Genomic DNA, 26,524 nt, shown 5'->3' with positions numbered 1-26,524 from the left:
TGATAGAGGTATTCAAAATCATGAAGGGTCTAGACAGACTAGATAGAGCGGAACTGTTCTCATTGGCAGAAGGGTCAAGAACCAGAGGACACAGATTTAAGGTGATTGGCAAAAGAACCAAAGGCAACATGAGGAAAAACATTTTTTACACAGGGAATGGTTATGATCTGGAGGCAGATTCAGTTGTGGCTTTCAAAAGGGAATTGGATGAGTACTTGAAGGGAAAAAATTTGCAGGGCGACGGGGATAAGGTGGGGGAGTGGGACTAGCTGGATTGCTCTTGCAGAGAGCTGGCACGGACTCGATGGGCCGAATGGCTCTATGATTCTATGTAACACCTCACTGACCTGAATTCTATTTGCCATTTGCCACTTTTTTGCCATTCCACCATCAATATCCCCTTGCAATTTCTTTTGGCCCTCAGAATTGTTTACTTTTACCCCCTATTTTAGTATCCTATTTAAAATAACTCAAGCTACTAAAGCAGAAACATTATGTGAGCGCAATGCCAATGAACAAACACGATAAAAGTATGACGGAAGATTACAGTTCTGTAGTTCGGACAAAGTAGGCTACAACCTATACAAGGCTCTACATGTAGCAGAAATGGAAACCTTGACTAATACAAATACAGAGCTAATGATGGCAGTAGAAAAGCTAAGGTGATGACAGCCCCATCAAGTATGAGCCAAGAAATAACAACATTTAGAAGATTCTTTGTAGTAACAAAAAGATTGGAGAGATAAGAAAAAGATGTTGAGTCAGGTAGATAATGGTTTTGCAGAAGCAAGAAGGCTGTGAATATGGCAGTTTATTTTCAAATAAAGTTCAGAGGGTAGTCCAACACGTCTAGCATCTGAGGCAGTCGTAACATAAATGGGTTGGTTATTGAAAGCGCAACCCATCACAGAAGGTGATAGATCCTGATGGAAATTGCATAAATAATGAGTAATGTGTGAAGAAAAGGACAGAGATGGGCACAGGTTTAATATATTTGATGTATTTTTGCAACAGAAGTATTACAAAGCATTGGTTGGCTGAAAATTTACAAAAATAGCATTGTAAGTAGTTTTTAAATATTGTCCAATATTGCACTTGTATAAAGTAAATTGAACAAATATTTACATACAAAAATCTAATTCAGAATAGTTTGACTTCTATTAATTAACTGGTGTAGTGAAAATTTTCATGAAGTTTATCTGTTTCTAAAATATTGCAGAGATGACTATGGCTTAAGATTGGTTATTACGCTTCAAAATGCATGTGACTTATTTTGTTTTCTTTTCAATCCTTGCACAAATTTAAAAATGGAGCTGTAAGTGTTTGCATCCTTTTTTAGGGGGAATGATTTGAAGCTTTCGTATATAAAGATTCAGTGTTTTGTTCTTTTGCATTCAGTTAGAGGGAGTGAGCACTTATCTCCCTAATACTCAAGTGTCAAGATATAGTTCCATAAAGACACAAGTTGAGATAGAGGTCTAAATTATTGGTTTATATCATGATTTGACATATCTTTTATACGAACAAAATTCTCCCAATTTTTTTATTTTCCAATACTATTACCAACCATTGACCAAAGATGACTGTTGGGAGACTGATGACAGAGCATCAAAGCCTAACTTGATCCTGTCCTCACCCAACATCTGCACGCATGCATTTTCCAGCAAGGATCAAGGGGATAATAATAAGAAACAGGAATCCGGGCTGATTTTTTTTTCTTTTTACATTCTCTTTCTCCCCGCCCCCCCCAAACATAGGAGTGCTGATGCCAACTATAGAAACCTTATTGATGCTCAAGTTGAGATCAGCTAAATCAGAACAGATTAGAATTTAAAGTTGGAACTCATGGTTTGAATAACTCAGTTGATTGCTATCTTTACCGACACAGGCATCAGGAGAGCTGGCTTTGGTACTTCCAAATTCTTGTATGCAACTCCTCAAGCATAAAAAAGGAGCTGTATGTAAGCAATATGGGTTGATTTGAATTTTCTGAGAAAGAATCCTTCCCAGGTAGCCTGACAATGGTCAGATACTTGGAGGCCGATTTCAGATGGCCGAGCGGGTGCGTTGGGGGCGGGGGTGCTCCTAAAATGGCAGAATCCTGGAGTGAGTTTGGAGCCCGGCTCCAACCCGCTGACTTCCAGGTTCTCCAGTGATGCGTCAGGGTGCGTGCGCAGCTCCCGAATGCGGGACTCCCACCAGAAATTAAAGCTGGCGGGATGCTGCTTTAGATAGTTAGTCAGATAGTTGAGGTACTTGACAGACCTCATTGAATGGAGATTTTGACACAGGTGCAATTTTGAAGGATCCTCAGCATGTTTCCGGTGCTGTGGGAAAGACTCCCTGTTGGAGCAGACGTGTTTCAGCCAGCAGCCAGTGGGAGATGCAAAGGATTATTTGCAGCAGGGCACTCTGTCACTTCAGACAAAGTTTTGGCTGCAACACCTTTGTCTTTCCACTCAAAATTCTTAATTTACACCCTAAACTCTGCTGTGCAAATGCATTTACCTACTTTACGGACCCCCTCAAACGCACACCGTCAGGATGGGGGGCGCTATAGCTGCATTCATCACTTCATCCAAGGACGAGCAACATCACCAGCCTCGCCAGGCACGCCATCCACCTCCGCCACGTGGAGCTCCACAACACAGTGCTGCGCCACAGGCACCTGCACAACAGCACGGAGGGCAACAAAAGAGAGAGCAGCGTCGCAGGAGGCTCTACCCTCGCAACAGGGTCTACAGACCGAGGCTCAGCTCCCTGGACCTCTCTGAGGAGCAGTGCATACGGAGGCTCAGAGTCAGTCGCCAGGTAGTCGCGGACATCTGCAGCTCCTTCATGCTGAGCTGCTCCCGGCTGGGCCGAGCAGCATCTTCTTACCTGTCGCTGTCTAAGTCACCACTGCCCTCAACGTCTTCGCCTCCGGATCGTTCCAGGGTGCCACCAGGAACATCGCCGGGGTGTCTCAGTCATCTGCACACAAGTGCATAAGGCAGGTCACCGACGGCTTGTTTCGCAGAGCCTCGCATTATATCAACTTCCCCACGGATGACCTCAGCCAGACGGAGAGGGCAGTGGGATTCCACGCTGTGGCTGGCTTCCCACGGGTGCAGGGTGTAATCAGTTGCATGCATATAGCAATATGAGCACCTCCACATGAGCCAGGACTGTTCATCAACAGGAAGGGCTATCACTCCATCAACACTCAGCTCACCTGTGACCACTGCAAGAGATTCCTTCACGTGTGCACCAGATACCCTGGCAGCTTCCATGATTCCTTCATCCTCCGGGAGTCCAACATCCTGCCCCTCTTCCATGCACCGAACACCCGCAAGGGCTGGCTCCTCAGGGACAAGGGATACCCCCTGCACACGTGGCTCATGACACCTCTGAGGAACCACACCACTGAGCAACAGCGTCGATATAACGACAGCCACATCGCTACTAGGTCTACAATTGAGCATGCTATAGGGCTTCTCAAAATGCGCTTCAGGTGCCTTGATCGTTTTGGGGGAGCGCTTCAATACGCACCAGACTCAGTGGGACACATTATAGTTGTCTGTTGTGCCCTACACAACAGAGAGGGGTGCTGCTGGAGGAGGCCCCATTCACATCTGCCACCCATATTGAAGAGGCGGAGGAGGAGGAGGAGGAGCAACCCATGGGCAAAACAGCGGCTAACCTGGCTGCTCTTGAGGCCAGGGGGTGACTGATATGTGAACGGTTCTCCTAACATCGGACAGTGTAAAAAGTCCAGTCCTCACCATCAGGACAGAGCAGTGGCCACACCAGCCCCCTCCCCCTGCCCCCTGCACAAAATAGTCGTGCAACTACACATACACCCACTGTAGTGACCCAATGGGTGGCATCAAGTGTGGGTGTTCATGGAGAACCTCATGAAAGGGACTTATTACACAAGCCAGTCAAGAATGGCCAAGTCGTGGCAGAAGTGATGACAATAATAATATTTAATGTGCCATTAACAAATATCAAATATAAATAAAAAACATGACAAATCGTCAAACCCCCTTGTGCATCCCCTTTGTGCTCACAAAACGTTCGCCGTACGCTTACGAGTACACCTACGTGGTACCTCCCCTGTGGCTGCAGCAGAGGTAGTGGCAGGTAGCTCTTGTTCATGCTCTGACCGATTAGATGCTTTGGGCCTATGCCCTCTGGGTTTCGGTGCCCGTGAGGGCCCCTACAAAGACTGCTCCACCTGCACCTATGCAGGGGCAGACTCGGCCACCTGGAGAGGAGGCAGCAGTGCAGGTACTTGTTGAGAGGGGGGCAACGGGTGAGGCATGGGGGTACTTTGAGTGACGTCTCCACTTCCATGTCCTCTTTCACCCATCTTCCTTCCCCTGAGCCAGGCCCACATCACTCCTACCACTCTGCTGGATGACAGTTTGGAGGATACGTGTGAAGCCTTGTAAGGCCAGTGCCAGAGTATCTGCCTGCCTGTTTAAGGTGGCAGAATGTTGCTCACCCTGAATCCGAAGGGCAGTTGTCAGGGCCTCAATGGACTCAATGGTGAGCCGTGCATGAAGCTCGATGGAGGCTAGCCTTCCCTCCATTGCAGACATTCCCGCATTTACCCACGACACTATCTCAGAGATGCCCTCGCGTCCCTGTGACAATATCTGAGATTCCCTCCTGTACCTGTGCCACCATTCCACTCATGCAGGAGTTGGACTCCTCCATCCTCTGTTCGATTGTGGAGAATGCTGCTGCCCCTTGATGACTCTCTTTTTCATAGATGGCACCCAGGGTTCAGCATCTGTGTCCAGCTGTGCAGAGCTTGGAGAAGAGTGCTCCCACCGACACGGACTCTCCACAGCTGCCCTTGCCACCGGCGTCTGCTCGTGCTCACGTGTGTGGTGACTCACCATGTGCGACCCCAACTAAGTGAGGACGGGGACCCACCGAAGTATGTGTATCTGCGCTGGTGGATGGCTTGCTCAGATGTGACGGTGCCCCCTTAGAGGCCAGCAGGTCCTCTGAGGAATCGCCCTCCGCCGTCATGGCGGACGCTGAAGGCCCTGTAAGAGAACAGAAGACAATATTCAGCATGATGACAGATGTTGAGGTGCTGAAGGTGGCAAGGCATGTTAACATCATTTGCTATTGTGAGTGCTGAATTTAAAATTCTGTCACCAGCCATTTGTCGGGTGGCAGTCTCGGCATCCCCGACGGACAGGCACTCAAGGGTGTGGCTCAGTTCCAGAGCCTCCTGCTCCGCGTCCGTGAGGACGACCAGATGTTGCAGCCCCCCTCCGGTCTTCGCCCTCTCCCTTGCATTCTGGGCTCTCTTCTCCTATAAGGGGAGAAAGTAGAGAGGCGTGAGTGAGGGATGGTGATGTGGCCAACCGCTGAATGCATTGGTTTGGGTGAGGCTGACGGTGAAAGAGATGCATCAGATGGTGAGTATGAGACAGCGCCATGACATTGTATGAGGATTGGGTTGAGTGGTAGTGGTGGGATGAATACTGGGAAGGTGAGTAAGTGCAGGTAAGCTGAGGATGAGGTTTGAGTGGGTGTGAGCAGTGATGTGATAGAGTAGTGTTCTTTTTTATTCATTCATGGGATGTGGGCGTCGTTGGCGAGGCCAGCATTTATTGCCCATCCCTAATTGCCCTTGAGAAGGTAGTGGTGAGCTGCCTTCTTGACCCACTGCAGTCCGTATGGTGAAGGTTCTCCCACAATGCTGTAAGGAAGGGAGTTCCAGGATTTTGACCCAGCGATGATGAAGGAACGGCGATATATTTCCAAGTCGGGACGGTGTGTGACTTGGAGGGGAACGTGCAGGTGGTGTTGTTCCCATGTGCCTGCTGCTCTTGTCCTTCTTGGTGATAGAGGTCGTGGGTTTGGGAGGTGCTGTTGAAGAAGCCTTGGCGAGTTGCTGCAGTGCATCTGTGGATGGTACACACTGCAGCCACAGTGCGCCGGTGGTGAAGGAAGTGAATGTTTAGGGTGGTGGATGGGGTGCCAATCAAGCGGGCTGCTTTGTCCTGGATGGTGTCGAGCTTCTTGAGTGTTGTTGGAGCTGCACTCATCCAGGCAAGTGGAAAGTATTCCATCACACTCCTGACTTGTGCCTTGTAGATGGTGGAAAGGGTTTGGGGAGTCAGGAGGTGAGTCACTCGCCACAGAATACCCAGCCTCTGACTTGCTGTTGTAGCCACAGTATTTATATGGCTGGTCCAGTTAAGTTTCTGGTCAATGGTGACCCCCCAGGATGTTGATGGTGGGGGATTCAGCGATGGTAATGCCGTTAAATGTCATGGGGAGGTGGTTAGACATCCTCTTGTTGGAGATGGTCATTGCCTGGCACTCATCTGGTGCAAATGTTACTTGCCACTTATCAGCCCAAGTCTGGATGTTGTCCAGGTCTTGCTGCATGCGGGCTCGGACTACTTAATTATCTGAGGGGTTGTGAATGCAACTGAACACTGTGCAATCGTCAGCGAACATCCCCATTTCTGACCTTATGATGGAGGGAAGGTCATTGATGAAGCAGCTGAAGATGGTTGGGCCTAGGACACTGCCCTGAGGAACTCCTGCAGCAACGTCCTGAGGCTGAGATGATTGGCCTCCAACAACCACTACCATCTTCCTTTGTGCTAGGTATGACTCCAGCCACTGGAGAGTTTTCCCCCTGATTCCCATTGACTTCAATTTTACTAGGGCTCCTTGGTGCCACACTCGGTCAAATGCTGCCTTGATGTCAAGGACAGTCACTCTCACCTCACCTCTGGAATTCAACTTTTTTGTCCATGTTTGGATCAAGGCTGTAATGAGGTCTGGAGCCGAGTGGTCCTGGCGGAACCCAAACTGAGCATCGGTGCGCATGTTATTGGTGTGTAAGTGCCGCTTGATAGCACTGTCGATGACACCTTCCATCACTTTGCTGATGATTGAGAGTAGACTGATGGGGTGGTAATTGGCCGGTTTGGATTTGTCCTGCTTTTTGTGGACAGGACATACCTGGGCAATTTTCCACATTGTCGGGTAGATGCCAGTGTTGTAGCTGTACTGGAATTGTGGGGTGGGGGCGGTGATGTGGAAGACGGAGTGTAGGAGAATGAGTAAGTGTACTCACTTTGGTTGACCTATTTAGGTCATTGAAGCGCTTCCTGAACTGAATCCACATTGCTGCTGCTGGTGACCTCCTCTGCCACCTCGAGCCAAGCCTTCTTGGTGGCAGAGGCAGGCCACTTCCTCCCGTCCGCCGGATAGAAAATAACCCTCCTCCTCCTCACCCCATCCAGTCGGACCTGGAGTGAGGCATCAGTAAATGTGGGAGCAGCCTTTCCCCTGGGCTTGTTTGCTCCAGGACCAGCATTGGAGGACTGCCCCTTTAAATAGGGCTCTTCCAGCTGACAGCCTGTGATGTGGGTGCGCAGTCCGCCTGTTGCGCAGGTTGACGACAGGAAACCCGGAAGCCACGGTAAGTGGCTTCAATTTACCCGCAATTGCGTGGGGAACGGACGGATTTTACTGGGCGGGTTACTCACACGCCCAGTCGCCCACCCCCCCAGCTGCCATCTCGCCTCCCTGGTAATATCGGGGCCCTGGTGTTCGGGAATTTGAAGGGGATATCTTCCCTGTTTACTCTGTTTAAGTGTAATGCATTAATGTGCCAATGTGGTGTATCTGTTATTGATCAACATCCTCCTTGCATGTTGAAACTTCACTAAGCTACTTGTTACATTTAATAAATTGTGTTCAGCAATTTTGTGTAGAAATTGGTGTATGAAATATAACCTCAAAAGAAATACATTTTCTATTAGAGTATTAAACTTTCCATATAGTACCTGTATCCTAAAAAGGATAGATAACAATGGATTGCTTTTCATAGAAAGAACTTGTATTTATAAAGCAAATTTCACATCCTCAGGATGTCCCAAAGTGCTTCACAGCCAATGGATCACTTCTAAAGTATAGTCACTGTTGTTTTGAAGACTTATGTATATTCATTAGAAATTTTCAATTGAATGGTTGGTTATGTCAACAACAGCAACAATTTGCATTTATATAGCGCCTTTATCATAGTAAAATGTCCCAAGGCACTTAATGTCAGTCGTAAATCCATGGAGTGTTAAACATTGCATAATTTGCCTATTGACACGTTCCTTCTTTGAATTATTCCTTTTATGTTTATGAGTGAGAGTTGGTTCCATACGAAATTTCTTGTCCTGTTGCATCCTCAACTTACCTGCATAGTTAGCATGAGGAAATTTAATCCTGTGTGGATACGTGTGATATTAATCAACTGGCTCTATTTCACTGACCTTCCTTGTTTCACAGCACTATATTTGGGAAGTTGTTCCATGTATAGTACACGTGGTGGTCCCTGTGGTTTAGGCAGCCCATTTTTAGAATTGAATTGATCAGAATTTAAATTGGTTTTAATTTGAATTTAATCTAAAATACTCTATATGTTGATTTAAAATGGATAATTCATATTTTCACCTTTAATTCACTTTCGAAACTAGTGATGGAATGGTCACAATATTTGTTTCACAAGAAGTATACAATACCCCTCTTTTCCCCCCTCCCCCACTAATAGCCCTAACAACACTGAAGGTCAAGGATTTGGGCATCTTTGGCATCCAGCATTGCTTAGGACGCATATGAGGGAAGTATGCTGTTTAGATGCATTTTCCTCATTTACAATGGATTATAACACATCTACCCATTTGTGGACAGGCGTATTGAGGGCCTGCCCATGAAAATGCCAGGACTTCTGACTGTTGGAAATGGGGTGGAACCCTGCTGGATTTGGGTTCCCCCCTCCAATTGCAGTGCCTCACTGTCATTGCACTGTGAAACTGCCTCTCAGCCCCAGGAATTTCAGCGCTAATATTTTTGTCTCCGTTTTCAATTTGTCTTATGATCTCTGATGCCAACAATGTGAATGCAAAACCAGGTTTATTGTCATCAAAAGCTGTGATCATATGAGGTGTGTTTAAGCATATGAATCACAAGGAGATTTAAAATCCCCAAGAATAAAATTAGGATTAGTGTTTTTTGGTTCAGGAAACGTCTACAGATCATTTTGGTGCTTCTCCAGTGCTGTTTTTTGCTTAAATGAAATTGGCCGTTAAAATATTTAAATTCCTCCACCACTTCTCCCCACCCTATCTTCCTCTACCCCTCCTCCCCCCCCCCCCCCCGCCAAATTTCTTCATTTCTCTGAAACTGGCCCATTGGTAACTGTCCCAATCTTTTGGAATTTCTTCCTACCTCTTCAATCAAGCATTTTAATCGCTCCTTCTTTGACTTGCTGTCTGTTTTCCTCAGGCCTCTGTGAAGTGCCTTGGAATGTTTTTCTGTGTTAAAGGTGCTATATAAATACATGTTTCAATATGTGCATCTTGTTGATACTAAACTGATCATGAAAATGAAGAAGTGATTTGCCTAGAAGGCTAATAATGAAAGTTTACTGGAATGGCATGCAGTACTGATTATTTTCTTTTCTAATTTTCAGCAAGATATGAGTTCATGATTAGAATAAAAAGAGCTTGGGATTAAAGCTGTGTTTTGCTGCTCAGGCAAACTGACCTTTGGAGATTTTAACTTTTTTGTGAAATTGATCTGTTCAACAATTCACAGGAAAAAAAACACTGTGTGGAAAATTGTATGACGTTTATGAATGATTTTTGTAGTGCAGTATATGTTATGAGTAAATGTTAATAAAGTGGTTATTTCCAATCCTTTATAAGAGGTAATCATAGAAATTTACAGCACAGAAGGAGGCCATTCGGCCCATTGTGTCTGTGCCAGCTGAAAAAGAGCTATTCAGCCTGATTCCCACTTTCCAGCTCCTGGTCTGCAGCCTTTTAGGTTATGGCACTTTAAGTGCACGTCCAAGCACCTTTTAAGTGTTATGAAGGTTTCTGCCTCCCCCACCCTTCCAGGCAGTAAGTTCCAGACCCCTACAACCCTCTGGGTGAAAAAAAAATCCCTTCAGCTCCCCTCCAATCCTTCTACCAATTACTTTAAATCAATGCCCCCTGGATATTGACCCCTCTGCTAAGGGAAATAGGTCCATCCTATCCATTCTCTCTAGGCCCCTCATAATTTTATACACCTCAATTAAATCTCCCCTCCGCCTCCTCTGTTCCAAAGAAAACAACCCCAGCCTATCCAATCATTCCTCATAGCTAAAATCCTCCAGTCCTGGCAACATCCTCGGAAATTTCCTCTTTACCCTCTCTGGTGCAATCACATCTTTCCTGTGATGTGACCAGAACTGTACGCAGTACTCAAGCTGTGGCCCAACCAGTAATTTATACAGTTCTAGCATAAACTCCCTGCTCTTATATTCTATGCCTCCACTAATAAAGGAAAGTATCCCGTATGCTGCCTTAACCACCTTATCTACCTGTCCTGCTACCTTCAGGGATCTGTGGACATGCACTCCAAGGTCCTTTTGTTCTTCTACACTTCTTAGTATCTTCCCATTTATTGTGCATTCCCTTGCCTTGTTTGCCCTCCCCAAATGCATTACCTCACAATTCTCTGGATTGAGTTCCATTTGCCACTTTTCTGCCCACTTGACCAGTCCATTGATATCTTCCTGCAGTCTACAGCTTTCCTCCTCACTATCAACCACACGGTCAATTTTTGTATCATCTGCAAACTTCTTAATTATGCCCCCTACATTTAAGTCTAAATCATTGATATATACCACAAAAAGCAAGGGACCTGGAACTGAGCCCTGCGGAATCCCACAGGAAACAGCCTTCCAGTCACAAAAACACCTGTCGACCATTATCCTTTGCTTCCTGCCACCGAGCCAATTTTGGATCCAACTTACCACGTGACATTTATTTTTCTGACCAGTCTGATATGTGGGGCCTTGCTAAAATCAATGTAGACTACCCATCAAACGCGCTACCCTCATCGACTCTCCTTGTTACCTCCTCAAAAAATTCAGTCAAGTTAGTTAGAAATGACCTTCCCTTAACAAATCCATGCTGACTGTCCTTGATTAATCCATGCCTTTCTAAATGTTGATTAATACTATCCCTCAGAATTGTTTCCAATAATTTGCCCACCACTGAGGTTAGGCTGACTGGCCTGTAATTACTTGGTCTATCCCTTTCTCCCTTTTTAAACACGGTACAACGTTAGCAGTCCTCCGGCACCATGCCTCCAGCCAGAGAAGATTGGAAAATGATGGTCAGAACCTCCGCTATTTCCTCCCTTGCTTCTCTTAACAGCCTGGGATACATTTCATCCGGGCCTGGCGATTTATCTACTTTCGAAGATGCTAATCCTTTTAATATTTCCTCTCTCACTATGTTTATCCCATCCAATATTTCACAATCCTCCTTAACTACGATGTCTGTGTCGCCCCCCCTCTTTTGTGAAGACAGATGCAAAGTATTCATTAAGAACCATACCCACATCTTCTGCCTCCACACACAGCTTACGTTTTTGGTCTCTAATAGGCCCTACTCTTTCCTTAGTTATCCTCTTGCTGTTTATGTATTTATAAAACATCTTTGGGTTTTCCTTGATTTTACTTGCCAATATTCTTTCATGCCCACTCTTTGCTTTCCTAATTTCCTTTTTAATTTCACCCCTGCACTTTCTACACTATAGGCCTTCTGCAGTATTGAGCTCTCAGTATCTGACATAAGCTTCCCATTTTTGCCTTATCTTACCCTGTATGCTCCTTGACATCCAGGGGGCTCTAGATTTGGGAATGCCACGCTTTTTATTTGTAGGAACATATTTGTTCTGGACCCTCCCACTGTTCTGACACTGATTTACTTTCAAGTAGCCGTTTCCAGTCCACTTTTGCTAATTCACTTCTCAGCTTACTAAAATTGGCCATTCCCCAATTGAAAACTTTTATTCCTGTTCTGTCTTTGTCCTTTTCTATAACTACTCTAAATCTAACTGAATTATGATCACTACCACCAAAATGCTCTCCTACTAATACTCCTTCCACCTGCCCAGCTTCATTTCCAAAACTAAGTCCAGAACTGCCCCCTCTCTTGATGAGCTTGCTACGTACTGGCTAAAAAAGTTCTCCTGAATGCATTTTAAGACTTCTGAGCCCTCTATACCTTTTAAACTGATTCTACCCCAGTTAATATTAGGGTAGTTGAAATCCCCTACTATTACTGCCCTATTGTTTTTGCACTTCCCAGAATTTTGCCTACATATTTGCTCTTCTATCTCCCTCTGACTGTTCGGGGGTCTGTAGTACACTCCCTGCAGTGTGATTGCCCATTTTTTGTTCTTCAGCTCAACCCATATGGCCTCATTTGATGATCCTTCTAACATATCATCCCTCCTCACGGCTGTAATTGTTTCTTTAACCAATATTGCCACCCCCCACCTCCTTTTTTATCCCCCTCTCTATCTCGTCTGTACACCCTGTAACCAGGAATGTTCAGCTGCCATTCCTGCCCCTCTTTAAGCCATGTTTCAGTAATTGCTATGATATCATACTTCCTCGTGCCTATCTGTGCTCTCAGCTCATCTGCCTTATTCACTAGACTCCTTGCACTGAAGTATATACCATTAAGCACTACCAAACTCTTTTGTTGTCTATTATCTGACCTTTGTTTCCTCTGCCTTCCAAACTCGCGTACTAATTTTCTGCCTTCCATTTCCAACTCTGCTTCTCTCCCTTCTGAATCTACACTCAGGTTCCCATCCCCTTGCCAAGCTAGTTTAAACCCTCCCCAATAGCACTAGCAAACCTCCCTGAGAGGATATTGGTCCCGGCCCTGTTGGGGTGCAACCCGTCTGGCTTGTACAGGTCCCACCTCCCCCTGAACCGTTCCCAATGCCCCATGAATCTAAAGCCCTCCCACCTACACCATCTATCCAGCCACGCATTCATCTGCACTATCCTCCGATTTCTATACTCACTAGTGCGTGGCACCGGGAGTAATCCGGAGATTACTACCTTTGAGGTGGTAGCTGGAGGTTACCTAAGAGGGTTGCAATTGCTATGGTAGAAAAAAATATCTTCTGCCATCTTATTCAGGAACCGAATGTCTTCTAATTTTATTATGACCATGGACTAAAATTGTAGTCTTGAATAGTTTGATCATAGGCAGCATTTGTTGAGTTAGAATGGATCTTTATTGATCATATTTACATTACAGTAGATGGACATAGATTGTACAGATGGAAAATATCTGATGATGCCGAAATCAATTTTAAACTTCACTGTAGTAGAGATGGGGTTAGTTGCTGCGGAAGTGCAGCTTAACCACAAAGGCCTTTCAGTTTGTTTCAAGATGCTATTTTCCTTTTTTTTGGCTGAACTTAACTTTAATTCCAAACGTCCAGATGCTAAACATACTGTTACTAGGTCTTAAGAATATGCTCCTAATTCTAAACATTTGAAAGTTACTTAAAATTGTTACAGTGCTGAAATATAATTTATTTATGGGTCTATGAATAAAGAGTTCCTGAATAAAGAGCTGCTTTTATCACGTTTCAACAAATAACAAATTACAACCATTGCACCTTTTGACATGATTTACTTAAACCCGTAGGCTTAATTACTCAGTAGTTTAAAAATTCAGCCTCTGTCCGTCTATAAAGGGAATGTCTTTTTGCTTTATCCTCTGAAGGAGTTTTTAATCTATATTTTCCACTAATTGATTATATTATCCGACTAAAAAAGTGTATTTAAAAGTGTACAGAAACCTTGTCTGTGCTTCGCTGACGCAACACATTGATAATGCAAGACAAAGAACAAAGTTGTGGTAACAGCAGCATTCATGAACCACAGCCTCCACCCTTTCTGTTAATCTTGATATTTCCTCCACACTCACAGTTGCAATTTTTTTTCTAATTCTAAATACCTTGGGTACTATTCTTTAATCATTTTTAATGAGTTTTGATTGTTTTATAAATAGTACTCTTTCACAATGTTAATGTACTGAAGTTTGACTGTACTATTGTGAAGCTTTAGAAGTTAATTCTAACTATTGTGCAAGAAACTTGTCTTTGCTGCGTGAGAGACTAAAATGATCGCTTTAAGTAATTGAGCATTTTGAGTCCTGACCAGAAGGTTGTGGGTTTTGAGTTAAGTCCAAGGACTGCCTGTCACAGGCCTTTTCTGTTTGGTTGGTTTTTGATGGGTGTATGTGTCGGCATTTTTACTTCTATGGTACTTCTATGGTTTAGATCTCGTGAGTGTGATATCAATGCTTGCTACATTTGCTTTGCTGAAACAACAACAACAACAACTTCTTGTATTTATATAGTGCCTTTAACTTAGTAAAGGCGCTTTAAAGCACTTTAACGTAGCCTTTAAGGCACTTCACAGGAATGTTATCAAACACAATTTGACATTGTGCCACATAAGGAGATATTAGGACAAGTGAACAAAAGCTTGGTCAAAGAGAGAGGTTTTAAGGAGCGTCTTAAAGGAGAAGAGAGAGGTAGAGAGGCGTAGAGCTTTAGGGAGGGAATTCCAGAACTTAGGGCCTACGCAGCTGAAGGCATGGCCGCCAATGGTGGAGCGATTAAAATCGGGGATGCGCAACAGGCAAGAATTGGAGGAGTGCAGAGATCTCGGGGGGTTGTAGGGCTGGAGGAGGTTACTGAGATAGGGAGGGATGAGACCATGGAGGGATTTGAAAACAAGGATGAGAATTTTAAAATTGAGGCATTCCCGGACCGGGAGCCAATGTAGGTCAGTGACCACAGGGGTGATGGGAGAATGGGACTTGATGCGAGCTGGGGTACGGGCAGCAGAGTTTTAGATGAACTCAAGTTTATGTAGAGTGGAAGATGGGAGGCCAGCCAGGAGAGTATTGGAATAGTCCAGCCTGGAGGTAACAGAGGCACAGATGAGGGTTTCTGCAGCAGATGAGCTGAGGCAGGGGTGGAGACAGGCGATGTTACGGAGGTGGAAGTAGGCAATCTTGGTGATGGAGTGGATATGTGGTTGGAAGCTCATTTAAGGGTCAAATAGGACGCCAAGGTTGCAAACAGTCTGGTTCAGCCTCAGACAGTGGACAGGAGAGGGATGGAGTCGGTGGCTAGGGAACGGAGTTTGCGGCGGGGACCAAAGACAATGGCTTTGGTCTTCCCAAACTGGCCCTCTTATCGTGACAGCAGAATTGTAGACCAATGAAAACATTGCGCCAGGCGGGGAAAGACTTGGATATTTTTTCTCTCTCCGCTAGTTTAAATTTCACCAGTGTCAGCTGATCATGAAGTGGTATTAATTGTGGTTAGAGAGAGGTCTCCCTGTTAGAGAAAAGTCTGAGGGGACTGTGCTTGTGGAATTCCCAGACCAACTATGTTGTTAACTGTATAGTTTTGGACACCTCATTGTAGAAAGGATATTATCATGGGAAAGGTGAAATGCCGATTCATGAGGATCATACCAGGTATGTGACGATATGGTTGCAATGAGACTTGGAAAAACTAGGACTTGCATTCATTTCAGCAGAAATGGTTAAAACAGGATCTAATAGAAGTCTTAAGTTTTTGAGAGGATAAATAGTGAAAGATTAATTCCACTGGTTGGTTAATTGGTGCATAAACTTAGAATTAGTATTGGAAGGTTAATCAGGAGGCTAGGAAAATGTTTTCATGCAAAGGGTTATTAGAATAGCCACTTGCAGTAATGCATTCCATACTGAAGCTGAGTCCATCATGACATTTAAGAGGGAATTAGTATTGGAGGAAAAATATTGAGTATGGTGAAAGAACAGTGAAATAGGATTACAGTAGAAAACTCCAATGTGGGGCTAGCATTGACATAGGCATGATCAGCCTGTGCTGAAATTTTGTTGATTCTACCTTGACGATAAGTAATGCTTACTTTAAATTTAAGCTACTGTAGTTTACTCCAAGTGTACATGTTGTGATGAATCTATTTAATATGTAAAAAAAAATAGTCTTCCCAGAAGAGGAACAATCCATCTGGTACAATTAATAAGTCTGGACATACAAATTGAAAATGAAACAAAATGTCTGACGTCCTCTTTAGCCATGAATATGAGTAGTTACTAATTATTTGTACGGCAGAACTGTGGTTATGAAACAAGATTGTTATTACCTTCTCCTAATCTGTGTAAAGCATTACTCATACATATAGTCTGGAGATTCTATTTGCACATCTTGTAAAGATGAAAGCCTTATAAACATGCTTCCCCAATTTTTTCACCAACATGGAGTGTAGAATGTCTGAGCTGCATACCTGTTTCTAACTCTAATTAATTTAATTCCTGATCCCCAACAGGTGGGTGAGATCTGAGGAAGCAGAGGGAGAAATTATCCAAGTCTTTCTCCTCTTCCTGCTAAATTTTGTTGAATGTCAGTAATGTTTCAAAATATTGCTTTTACTAAAAAAAAACTCATTGGGTAAATGTCCCATGTAGTCTGGTAAGGAGTCTGTCAGATCAAGAAGGCCCTAGGTTCTGACCCCTGCTGTACACTGAGTTAGCTGACCTCAACTTGTGAAGCAGTGAGTGCAACACACTTCACTTCAGTGTCCCAAAACTAGAGAGGGTGCATGGAACTGTACCCAAGCTTGAGTTAGTGTCATTGTTAGCGAAGAAGGCTGGGAGTATAGGTGTATCTCTGAGGTACTGTCGAAAGTATTATGTAAACAATCGACTGGAAACTTAATGAATGTAAATGTTTCCCCTATACTTTATGTTGAAGAGCAGTTTCCACATTATGGTTATTTGAAGTCTGATAGAAAAAGTGAAGTTCTAATAAGAAGTAATGGCTATCAAGAAAAACAGTATACTGTATATTGGTAGGAGGAATAAGGAGGCCACTTAATCCTTGGAAGGTAAGAAACTAAATGGGGCAGAGGAGCAAAGAGATCTGGGAATACAGATACTTAAATTGCTAAAAGTAGCAACACAAGTTTGATAAGGCTATAAAAGAGTGCAAACAAAGTATGGAGTTCATTTCTAGAGGAATAGAATATAGAAGGGAGGTAATATTAAATTTATATAGAACCTTGATTACGCCACACTTGCGCAATTCTGGTCTGCGTACTACAAAAATGATATTGAAACACTGGCAAAAGTGCAGAAACAAGGATGTTACCAGAATTGAGAGGATACAACCATCGGGAAAGATTGAGCAGGCTGCACTCTTCTTTGGAAAAGAGAAGACTAAGAGGAGACATGATAGAGGTCTTTAAAATTATGAAGGGGTTTGATAGGATGGATGTGGAGAAACTGCCTCCACTTGTGGGAGATTCCTGATGAAGGGGCCTAAATATAAGATAGCCACTAACAGATCAAATAAAAGTTTAGGAGGAATTTCATTACACAGAGAGTGATGAGAATGTGGAACTTGCTGCCACATAAAGTGGTTGAAGAAGATAGCATTGACAGAATCAAGGAAAGGCTTGATGCATACATGAAGAAGAAAGGAATAGAGGGATATGGGCAGGTTCGGAAGAGGTAATTAGAGCAAGAGGAGGCAAATGTGGAGTATAAACACCAACATAGATCACTTGGGCTGAATGGCCTGTTTCTGTGCTGTATATTCTCTGTGATACTATGTAAATGGTTAGCTCTCTAGTTTAGGCTACACATGAATTTGTTTCCCTCGCCACTTTGGTTTATTTTTCAAGTAAGCAGTATTCAGTTGCACTTTGACAATTTGGTAAGTTTCTCCCTCCCTTATATCATCTAATTCAACATTCTTAGCTGGCTTTTAATAAATAAATAACATTTCCTTTATTAGCCGAGGCATAGAATATAAGAGCAGGGAGGTTATGCTAGAACTGTATAAAACACTATTTAGACCACAACTTGAGTACTGTGTGCAGTTCTGGTCACCACACATTACAGGAAAGATGTGATTGCACTAGAGAGGGTACGGAGGAGATTTACGAGGATGCTGCCAGGACTGGAAAATTTTAACTATAAGGAAAGATTGGATAGGCTGGGGTTGTTTTCTTTGGAACAGAGGAGGCTGAGGGGAGATTTAATTGAGGTGTATAAAATTATGAGGAGCCTAGATAGAGTGGATAGGAAGGACCTAGTTCCCTTAGCAGAGATGTCAATAACCAGGGGGCATAGATTTAAAGTAATTGGTAGAAGGATTAGAGGGGAGCTGAGGAGAAATGTTTTCACCCAGAGGGTGGTAGGAGTCTGGAACTCACCGCCTGAAAGGGTGGTAAAGGCAGAAACCCTCATTGCATTTAAAAAGTACTTGGATGTGCACTTGAAGTACTATAACCTACAAGGCTACAGACCAATGCTGGAAATTAGGATTAGGCTGGATAGCTCTTTTTTGGCCAGCACAAACATGATGGGCCGAATGGCACCCTTCTGTGCTGTAAATTTCTACGATTCTATGATTTACACCCACTTTGTACAAAAATGTGGACATTTGTACAAAATAAAATTGGGAATGCTGTCCTCTCTGCATTATCACTCCATGTTCTCCTTGATCTTCCTGCAGTTCTCAACACAATCAATTACGCCACCCTGCCCAGTGCCTCCTTTCCGTTCTTGGTCTCCTTTTCCCTGTTTACGCGCTGTTCCTACTGTCTTCTGGCTCGGCTTACCCTTGGAGCTTCTGAATTTCCCACCTCCTGGTGTAGTGAGTTGCCCACCTCGGCAGCTTGTCTGAATTATGTTGATGAGACCAAAACCATTGCTAGCTTCAGGTGGGTGGCATGGTTGTTCAGCCGACTTCGCACCCATTTTGGCTGGAAATTGTAAATCACTCTCGTTATCTACCTTTGTGTAGAACATAAGAAATAGGAGCAGAAGTAGGCCATACGGCCCCTCGAGCCTGCTCCACCATTCAGTAAGATCATGACTGATCTTCGACTTCAATTCCACTGTCCCGCCCGATCCCCATATCCCTTGATTCCCTTAGTGTCCAAAAATCTATCCATCTCAGTCTTGAATATAATCAATGACTGAGCATCCACAGCCCTCTGGGGTAGAGAATTCCAAAGATTCACAACCCTCTGAGTGGAGAAATTGTTCCTCATCTCGGTCCTAAATGGCCGACCCCTTATCTTGAGACTATGATCCCTAGTTCTAGACTCTCTAGCCAGAGGAATAGTTAAAGAAAAATGATTTGGACATTGAAAACCAAACAAGTTGGGGAGGAAAAACTGAATGAAAGGTAGGATAGAAAATTGTGAGAGTAAAAGTCTATCCCTTTCTCTCATGCAAAAAGCTAGGTTGTGATTTGTTGAGTTCTACTGTGCGAGTTTAACAGATACAACAGAGATACCAATTTACCATTTTGTTGCATATGTTCAGTTGTTTTTCATAACTGACCCCAGTAGCAGCTCCCAACCATCAGTGTTCATTTTTTCCGTTTCCCTGGCTTAAACATGATCATAATCCTTTAAAAAATTAACGGCCACACCCTTCATTGGGGGATCCCCAAAATAAATGGGTTACTTGAAAATATAACAATACTAAGAAGGCTTCTAGCTTCAGAAAATTGCCGGTCAAGTTGAAACAAGTATAGTTTGAAATCCAATAATGTAATTGCGTCACCTAGATATTATACAGTGCAGTTCCTGTTTTATGTTGTCAGAGTTTTCAATGCTGTGGTTGTCTTGAGGGAACATTAAAAAAAGGGATACAGGCTGCTATTGAAGCTGTACAGGTGCTCCCCTGAAAAAATAGTTTGATGCACAGTATCTGTAAATTTTTTATTGTTGATACTTAATGAGATTCTGCATTCTGGTGTTTCCAATAAAAACTCTTAATTGTGTTAACATAGCATTTACAACATGTCATGGTCATAACTGAGACATGTCCTTTATGGAATGTACTAACTTTTAAACACTAACCGTACTTACGTCATATGAAGGTTGGCATTCTGGACCAAGCAAGACCTCCAAATTGGGAATTGACTTATCCCAATTTTATATGCAGCGTGGCTCCATTATTGGTCTCTGCACTGACTTGACTAGTGCACGTGCACTGTATCTGGTAAATATGTACAGTTGTTCCCTATAACTGGAATGCAAGATGTTTCCCAGTTTTCCCCAAACGCATGCATTCAACAGATATTTCAAATAAGTTGGTCTCTCCATATTTAAAATGCTTGTTTACGAACATATGAAATTGACAGGCAGGAAAAGACCAGATGATTCATCAAGCCTGCCCCACATTCATGATGGTCGGAGCATCATGACTAAACACTCCCCCCCCGACATTTCTGGAAAGAACGTTTCACTGAATTATTGTATTAAATATTTAACATGTTGCTACTAAAAATCAAAGGGGAACTAGCATAAGTAATACACCAGTAATTTTTGAGGAGAGGGAAGAGATGTTTGCAAGCTTGAACTGTTTTACAGTGCTATGGATCAGAGAAACTAACCCCTGACAGGGATTTTCATGCTGATATGAATTCAAATTGTATAATTTGACAGGGTTTAAACATTCTTCTTTGAACCAAAATATAATCTATGATGGAACTGAGTCTGGTACTAGTTTGTTATTGTAAGTGGGGTACAAATGGCGGGTGGAGGGGGGGGTTCTCCAGTCCCAAAACCAGAATCGAGTACCTGATCTAGCTTGTTCAGACACTGATAATATGATATACATAGATACTTTAAGGTCTTCAGAACTAAAGGCCCTTGTAAGAACTACTTATGATTTTTTTTAAACAGCAAATGTTACAACAATTAAAACATTTGTGAACCTGTTTTTAGAGGAAAATCAACTTGAGTGAAACTGACAAGTAGAAATACTGCATTTCGCTGCTGGCTGTGACCAGTTTCTATTATTTTATTGGATGAATATTTAAATGCAAAAGGTTCTAGTAATTCATGGGCCTAGTGATAGTTTGAAGCAGAAAGACATGGTGGCCCACAAGTCCAATTTTTTAAAGAGGAAACTTTGCCTGTAAGTGGGAGTTGGTCTTCAAAGAACTTCTCACCAAGGTTTGTTCCACTTTTCTATTGGTGATTCCAAAGCTAACACCAACAACTTGCATTTATTTTACATCTTTAATGTAGAATAACATCCCAAGATGCTTCACAAAGGCATAATCAGACAACAATGAATGCCGAGTCATAGATGGAGATATTAGGAAGGGTGACCAAAAAGCTGTTCGAAGGTGGGTTTTAAGGAGGAGAGATAGGTGGAAAAGCGGAGGGATCTAGGGAGAGAATTCCGAAGCACGGGACCATGGCGGCTGAAGACATGGCCGCCGATTTATGAGGCGAAGGAAGGGGTGGTTGGACAAAAGGCCAGATTGAAAGGAACAAAGTATTTGGGGGGTGGGTGTGTAGGGCTGGAAAAGGTTACTGAGCTTGGGAGGGGCGAGGACATGATGAAATTTAAACACAAGGAGGAGAATTTTAAATGGGAGGTATTGGGGGATTGGGTACCATTGTAGGCCAGCAAAGACAGGATTAGAGATGAACGGGACCTGGTTCTAGATAGAATACATTCACCAGAGTTTTGGATGAGCTGAAGTTTACAATGTGCGGAGAATGGAACGCTGGCCAGGGGAGCATTGGAATAGTTGAGTCTGGATGTGACAAAAGCATGGATGAGTGTTTCATTGGTACATGGGCTGAGGCAGAGGCGGAGGCAGACAATGTTACAGAGGTAGAAGTAGGCCGTCTTAGTGATGGAGAATATGAGGTCGGAAGCTCAGCTTTGGTTCACATAGAACACTGAGATTGTGAGCAGCCTGAGACAGTGGCTGGGGAGGTTGATGGAATCAGAGGCAAGAGTATGGAGTTTGAGGCAGGTGCCAGAAATGGTGGCTTTAGTTTTCCCAATGCTTAATTGGTAAAAGTTGGTGCCCATCCATCATTGATTATTGGACAAGTTATCTGACAACATAGAGGCAGTGGAGGTGTTGAGAGAGGTAGAGCTGGGTGTTCTCAGTGTACATGTGGAAGCTGAATCCATGTCTGCAGGTGATGTTGCCAAGGGGCAGCTTGTAGATGTGAAAGAGGGGGCTAAGGTTATATCCTGGGGGGATTGCAGAGGTGGGAAGAGAAGCCATTGCTGGAGAGGCTCTGGCTACAATTGTACAAGTAAGAGTGGAATCAAGGAAGGACAACAGAGGAGAGGCTTTGGAAGAGCGTTGAGTGGTTGAATGTAAAAAATTGTGAGGTCGATGAGGAGGGATAATGCACCTCAATCACAGAGGATGTCATTTGTGACTTTGGTTAGGGCCATTTCGGTACTGTGTCAGGGATGGAAACCTGATTGGAGAGATTCAAACGTGGAGTTGTGGGAAAGAACGGCATGGCCTTGGAGAAGACAATATTTCCAAGAACTTTGAAGAGGAAAGGGAGTTGGAGATGGAGCGGTAATTTGCAATGACAGGGCGTGGGTTCAAGGGTGTTCTTTTTGAGGAGGAGAGTGATGGCAGTGGCTTTGAAAGGGGAGGAGACAGTACCTGAGGAAAAGGAACTATTTACAGTGTCACCTAGCATGGGGGCCAGGAAGAGAAGTTAAGCAGTCAGCAGTTTAATGGGAATGGGGCAAGAGATGGATCATGTGGACAAGATGAGCTCAGAGAGGAGGGCAAGAGGAGAGATAGGAGAGAAATTCGAGACAAGCAGGGATGATGGGCTAGAGCAAGAGGGATCCTGGGGTTAGCTTTGACTTTGTGGGTAAGGAAAGGGGGGAGCAGTAGAGAACAGATGGTCTCAATCTTAGTGACAAAGAAGTCCATGAGCTTCTTGTACTTGTTGGAAGTGAAATTGGAAGGGGTGGGGAGAGGGGTTTAAAGCGACAGTTGGTAATGGAGAAAAGAAGCCGGAGGATAGCTTTGTTCTGCAGGATGATCCTGGAGTAATGGGTGGTTTTGATTGAGAAGAGTGAGGCCTGATAGTGCTTGATGTGGTCCAGCCAGACATGGTGATGGATGTCTAAACTGTTTGTGCACCAGATACATTTAAGTATATGTCCCTTGGACTTGAGGGAACAAAGATTGGGAGAGGAGGAGGCATACCAGTGGGAACAACCAGGACGGGAGAGAGTAAAGCTTTTTGCTGGAGGAAAGGGCATCAAAGGTCGAAGGGGGTAGGGCGATATGAGTGGTGAGGGATGCAAGGAAGTGGTCTGAGATGGCCTTGTCTGTGATCGCGATAGAAAGATAATATCCAATAAGATAAATATCATCATTCTGTTTTTTAAAAAATTATAAAAGTGTACTTGATCTCCTCCCTTGGCCTGCTATTTTCTATAATCATAACCAACAGGTGGTAGAACAAGAAACCTTAGTGGATTTCAAGGAGGAACTAGACAAGTTCTTGCCAACAAATGGGATTCAGGGTTATTAGAAATGTACCCAGGGAGACTTTGGTTAAGTGGGCTAGATGGATCGAAGGTCGTCTTTTGCCCGACACTGTTAATATCTTACTATGTACAGCTGCAATTGCAGGTCTTGGTCAGCAACGATCTGATAGTGTTTCCCTCACAATAGTTACAGAGACACAATAGTCCTACTATTCCATCTGCTAGTGTATCTGGCCTCGGGTAGCCTCTGAGCACCATAAGACAAATCAGTTTATCGAGGCTATATTTTATAAACAAAATACTTGGATTTTCTAAATGGCATCAAAGCACAAATAGAACTTGTACTTAAATCATGCTTTCAGTTCCCCCTGTTTGGGACACAGTATTTCTAGCAACTCTAATCTTAGACTTGTATCACCCAGCACTGCACATTGGAAGATATTAACAGATAAATATTTAATATAAACCATTAAATAGCTCCCGTTGATCTGTTTTAGTAATGTGCAACAAACTACGTTGTCCCAATAAAGGGTATATTCAAATGTGTTCTCGGAATCTTAGAAATTGGTTTACAATGGTTCTATCAAAATAGATAGAATATTGTGACTTGATTGCAATTGATTACCAAAACTTATTTTAAAAAAAAGAGGTTTCATTATAAACCTAAGAAGTGCAGCAGTTGACAAACATTGTAAAAAGGCACTCATTCAAGACATTAAAGGTTAAAATTCTGGAACCTGTGACCTAATGCTTCAGTGCTTACAGTTTTGGCACATAATTTTGGCATTTAAAATTTAAAGCTGGGTAGCTCTGTATAGCTTGCCTTTTATTCTACTTAATTTGCTTCATTAGTGATTTTGATTCACTGACTCAAAACTGAGTTTAGCTTGAAAACCTTAACCAGTCTGGCAATATTTTGGAACGGAAATCGATTGTTCATTTTTATACAAGATGACCAATGCGAGAGTTCATTGTAGCTGAGTTTGGATTTGAGGAATTGGGTTGAGCATCCCGGTTCCAATTTCCGCCCTCTCGTCAGCTGGATTGTTATGAGTACATCCCTTCATACCAGCTAGGGTAATTGATTGTACTTTCAGAGCATATAATATGACACAGCCAACAATTCAGTGTCCAAACCTACTTATGGCTCTTATTTTCTTTCTAACATGTTACAAACAATAGGAAAATGTACTTGAGTATACAAGTACAGGACTTCATAATATAAAAATATTTAATAAGGATGTGTTTTATTATACTCTGGGCTCCAAGAATTCAATGGCACACCAAGACCAATTTCTGAGGCAGCATCAACCAAATTCTGCAACAAGACTGTCCAGGGTTTGGGGACACCTCAATCTCAATATAAAAAATGTTTAAAACAGTGCTAACCTGGCAGCTTAGTTTAGAAAAATTGTGCAATTAGTCCCAATATAACTGCTACTTAAAGCCTCGCTGTCGTGCCTGACTTTTCTTCTAGCCAAGTGAGACAGCAAGGTTTAAATTATACCTAACTAATACCTGCGATACCAATAAAAACTGAAAATACACTATAGTCCACCAGCACCTGCAAGGACGGGATAAGGTTTCAGGTGTAAACACGTTGCCCATTCTTTCATTTCTGTTGTTGACATAATTTGTAATCAAATATATATAAAGTGATATTGGTCTTCTAATTCCCGTTGCTTTTCACCACGCATTTCATATTTTTCACGCTTGCCAACTAAACAGGACTCCGATCTTCTGCAAAGATAGATGAATAAAGAGCTGAGATCGGTGGGGTTCTGTAATTAATGCCCATGCATTTCGTCCCATGAGCATTAAGGTTTCAGGTGAATTGTGCAAGGCATGAAATCCATGGGGGATTAAGGAGCTTCAAATCAATGGAGATTAGAAGATTTGTGTCATCTTATACCATTCAGAACCAGTACTGAAAGTATTGACGGTATTGGTTCAAATACACTTACAATGGGGAAACTGTTTGGGGAAGGAAAGCAAGAGAAGAAAGAAACGGCTAAAGAGAAACTCCGGAGCAGGCCCTAAATTCCTTAGCAATTTCTTTAGCTGTAGGATCATGGGTCCCTGATTATACCACTTCACTGGGTTTCTTTCTCCCAGCAGAGGCTCCATGAGCTATCTACATTCTAGAGCTCCCTCCAGTGGCAGAAAACCATTACAACAGCAGTTTTCTCCTAGTTTTGCTTAGATGCGTTCTGCAGGCACCTGTGCTGACTTCGAAAACTATCTGTAGACCTATGGAATTTTCTATCTCTATTTTTACTTCTCCACAGTTGGAGCTCCACATAGTAGCCCAACTGAGAAATGGCAAAATTTGCCAATGGTCGTGATTGGAATTTGGAACAATTATATGCATTAAATTTCATGTCATTGTTTTGCCTACTTACATTTTTTATCCAACTTATTTTGTAGCTTCTGAGCTGCCTGCCCTGCACCACTGCCCTTCCTAGTTTCTTATAATTTGAAAATTTGACCACTTTGCATTGAGTTTCTGAATCCAAGGCATTTATATTAATTTGGAACAGTAATGGTGCCAAAACTGAGAAGGGCACCCCACTCAATACTTACTCCCACTCTTACATAATTTCTCTAATAAGTGCTCATCATTTTCTACCCTTCAGCCAATTTCTTCTGCATTCCTATGATTTACCCTGACTCCCTGCAGCTTTGAGTTGAATTAATAACCTTTTGTCAAATGGGTGAATGGATTGGTGACCTGAGGGGTGTACATTTTGTTGAGATGAAATGTACTCCAGGTCAACTTGACTTATTGAGTGACCTTGATGAGAAATGGCAGGGACGTACATTGTAACCAAAATAACATTAACCCCTGCCTGTATGTCTGTATGTGTGTGTGTAGTGGATGCATTGTACCAAGATGCATAAAATGACTGTCCATGAATTGATTCTGGATAGCACTGTACAATTCCTGGGAGAAATCATATTCAGTATAGGTTATCATGGTCCAACCTGAATGGAATTGCAAGAGATGTAAGTTTGTGTACTATCACCATGATCACACTGTGATTCAAAACAAATTTTATTTGACTATATTAAGATTTTTATTTCTTCTTTAATGTTGTACTATTTAGTACCGTGGTGCCGTGCTTTGCAGGAAAGTCATCCCAAAATGTCTTGATGCAATAGGTTCACACAGTACTGGTGAAGGCCTGGAAACATCATGCCTTCTTTTAGCAGATACTTAGGCTTGGGGAGAGATACAGAAGAGAGAGAGGGATTTGCAAATGATTGGGAGGGGGAATAACAAAATTGAGCTGGCTCCGCTGTAG

The 26,524-nt window shown here is 43.2% G+C and overlaps 1 protein-coding gene across 9 annotated transcripts in view; it reads left to right on the top strand.

Moving 5' to 3' along the window:
* Positions 1 to 26,524, top strand: part of mark3a (MAP/microtubule affinity-regulating kinase 3a) — a 169,959-nt gene that overhangs the window by 53,442 nt on the left and 89,993 nt on the right. The gene's annotated exons all lie outside the window — the stretch shown is intronic.

Source organism: Heptranchias perlo, chromosome 10 (genome assembly GCF_035084215.1).
Source record: "Heptranchias perlo isolate sHepPer1 chromosome 10, sHepPer1.hap1, whole genome shotgun sequence".
Classification (NCBI taxonomy): Eukaryota; Metazoa; Chordata; class Chondrichthyes; order Hexanchiformes; family Hexanchidae; genus Heptranchias; species Heptranchias perlo.
This window is presented reverse-complemented; position numbering and strand designations above follow the sequence as displayed.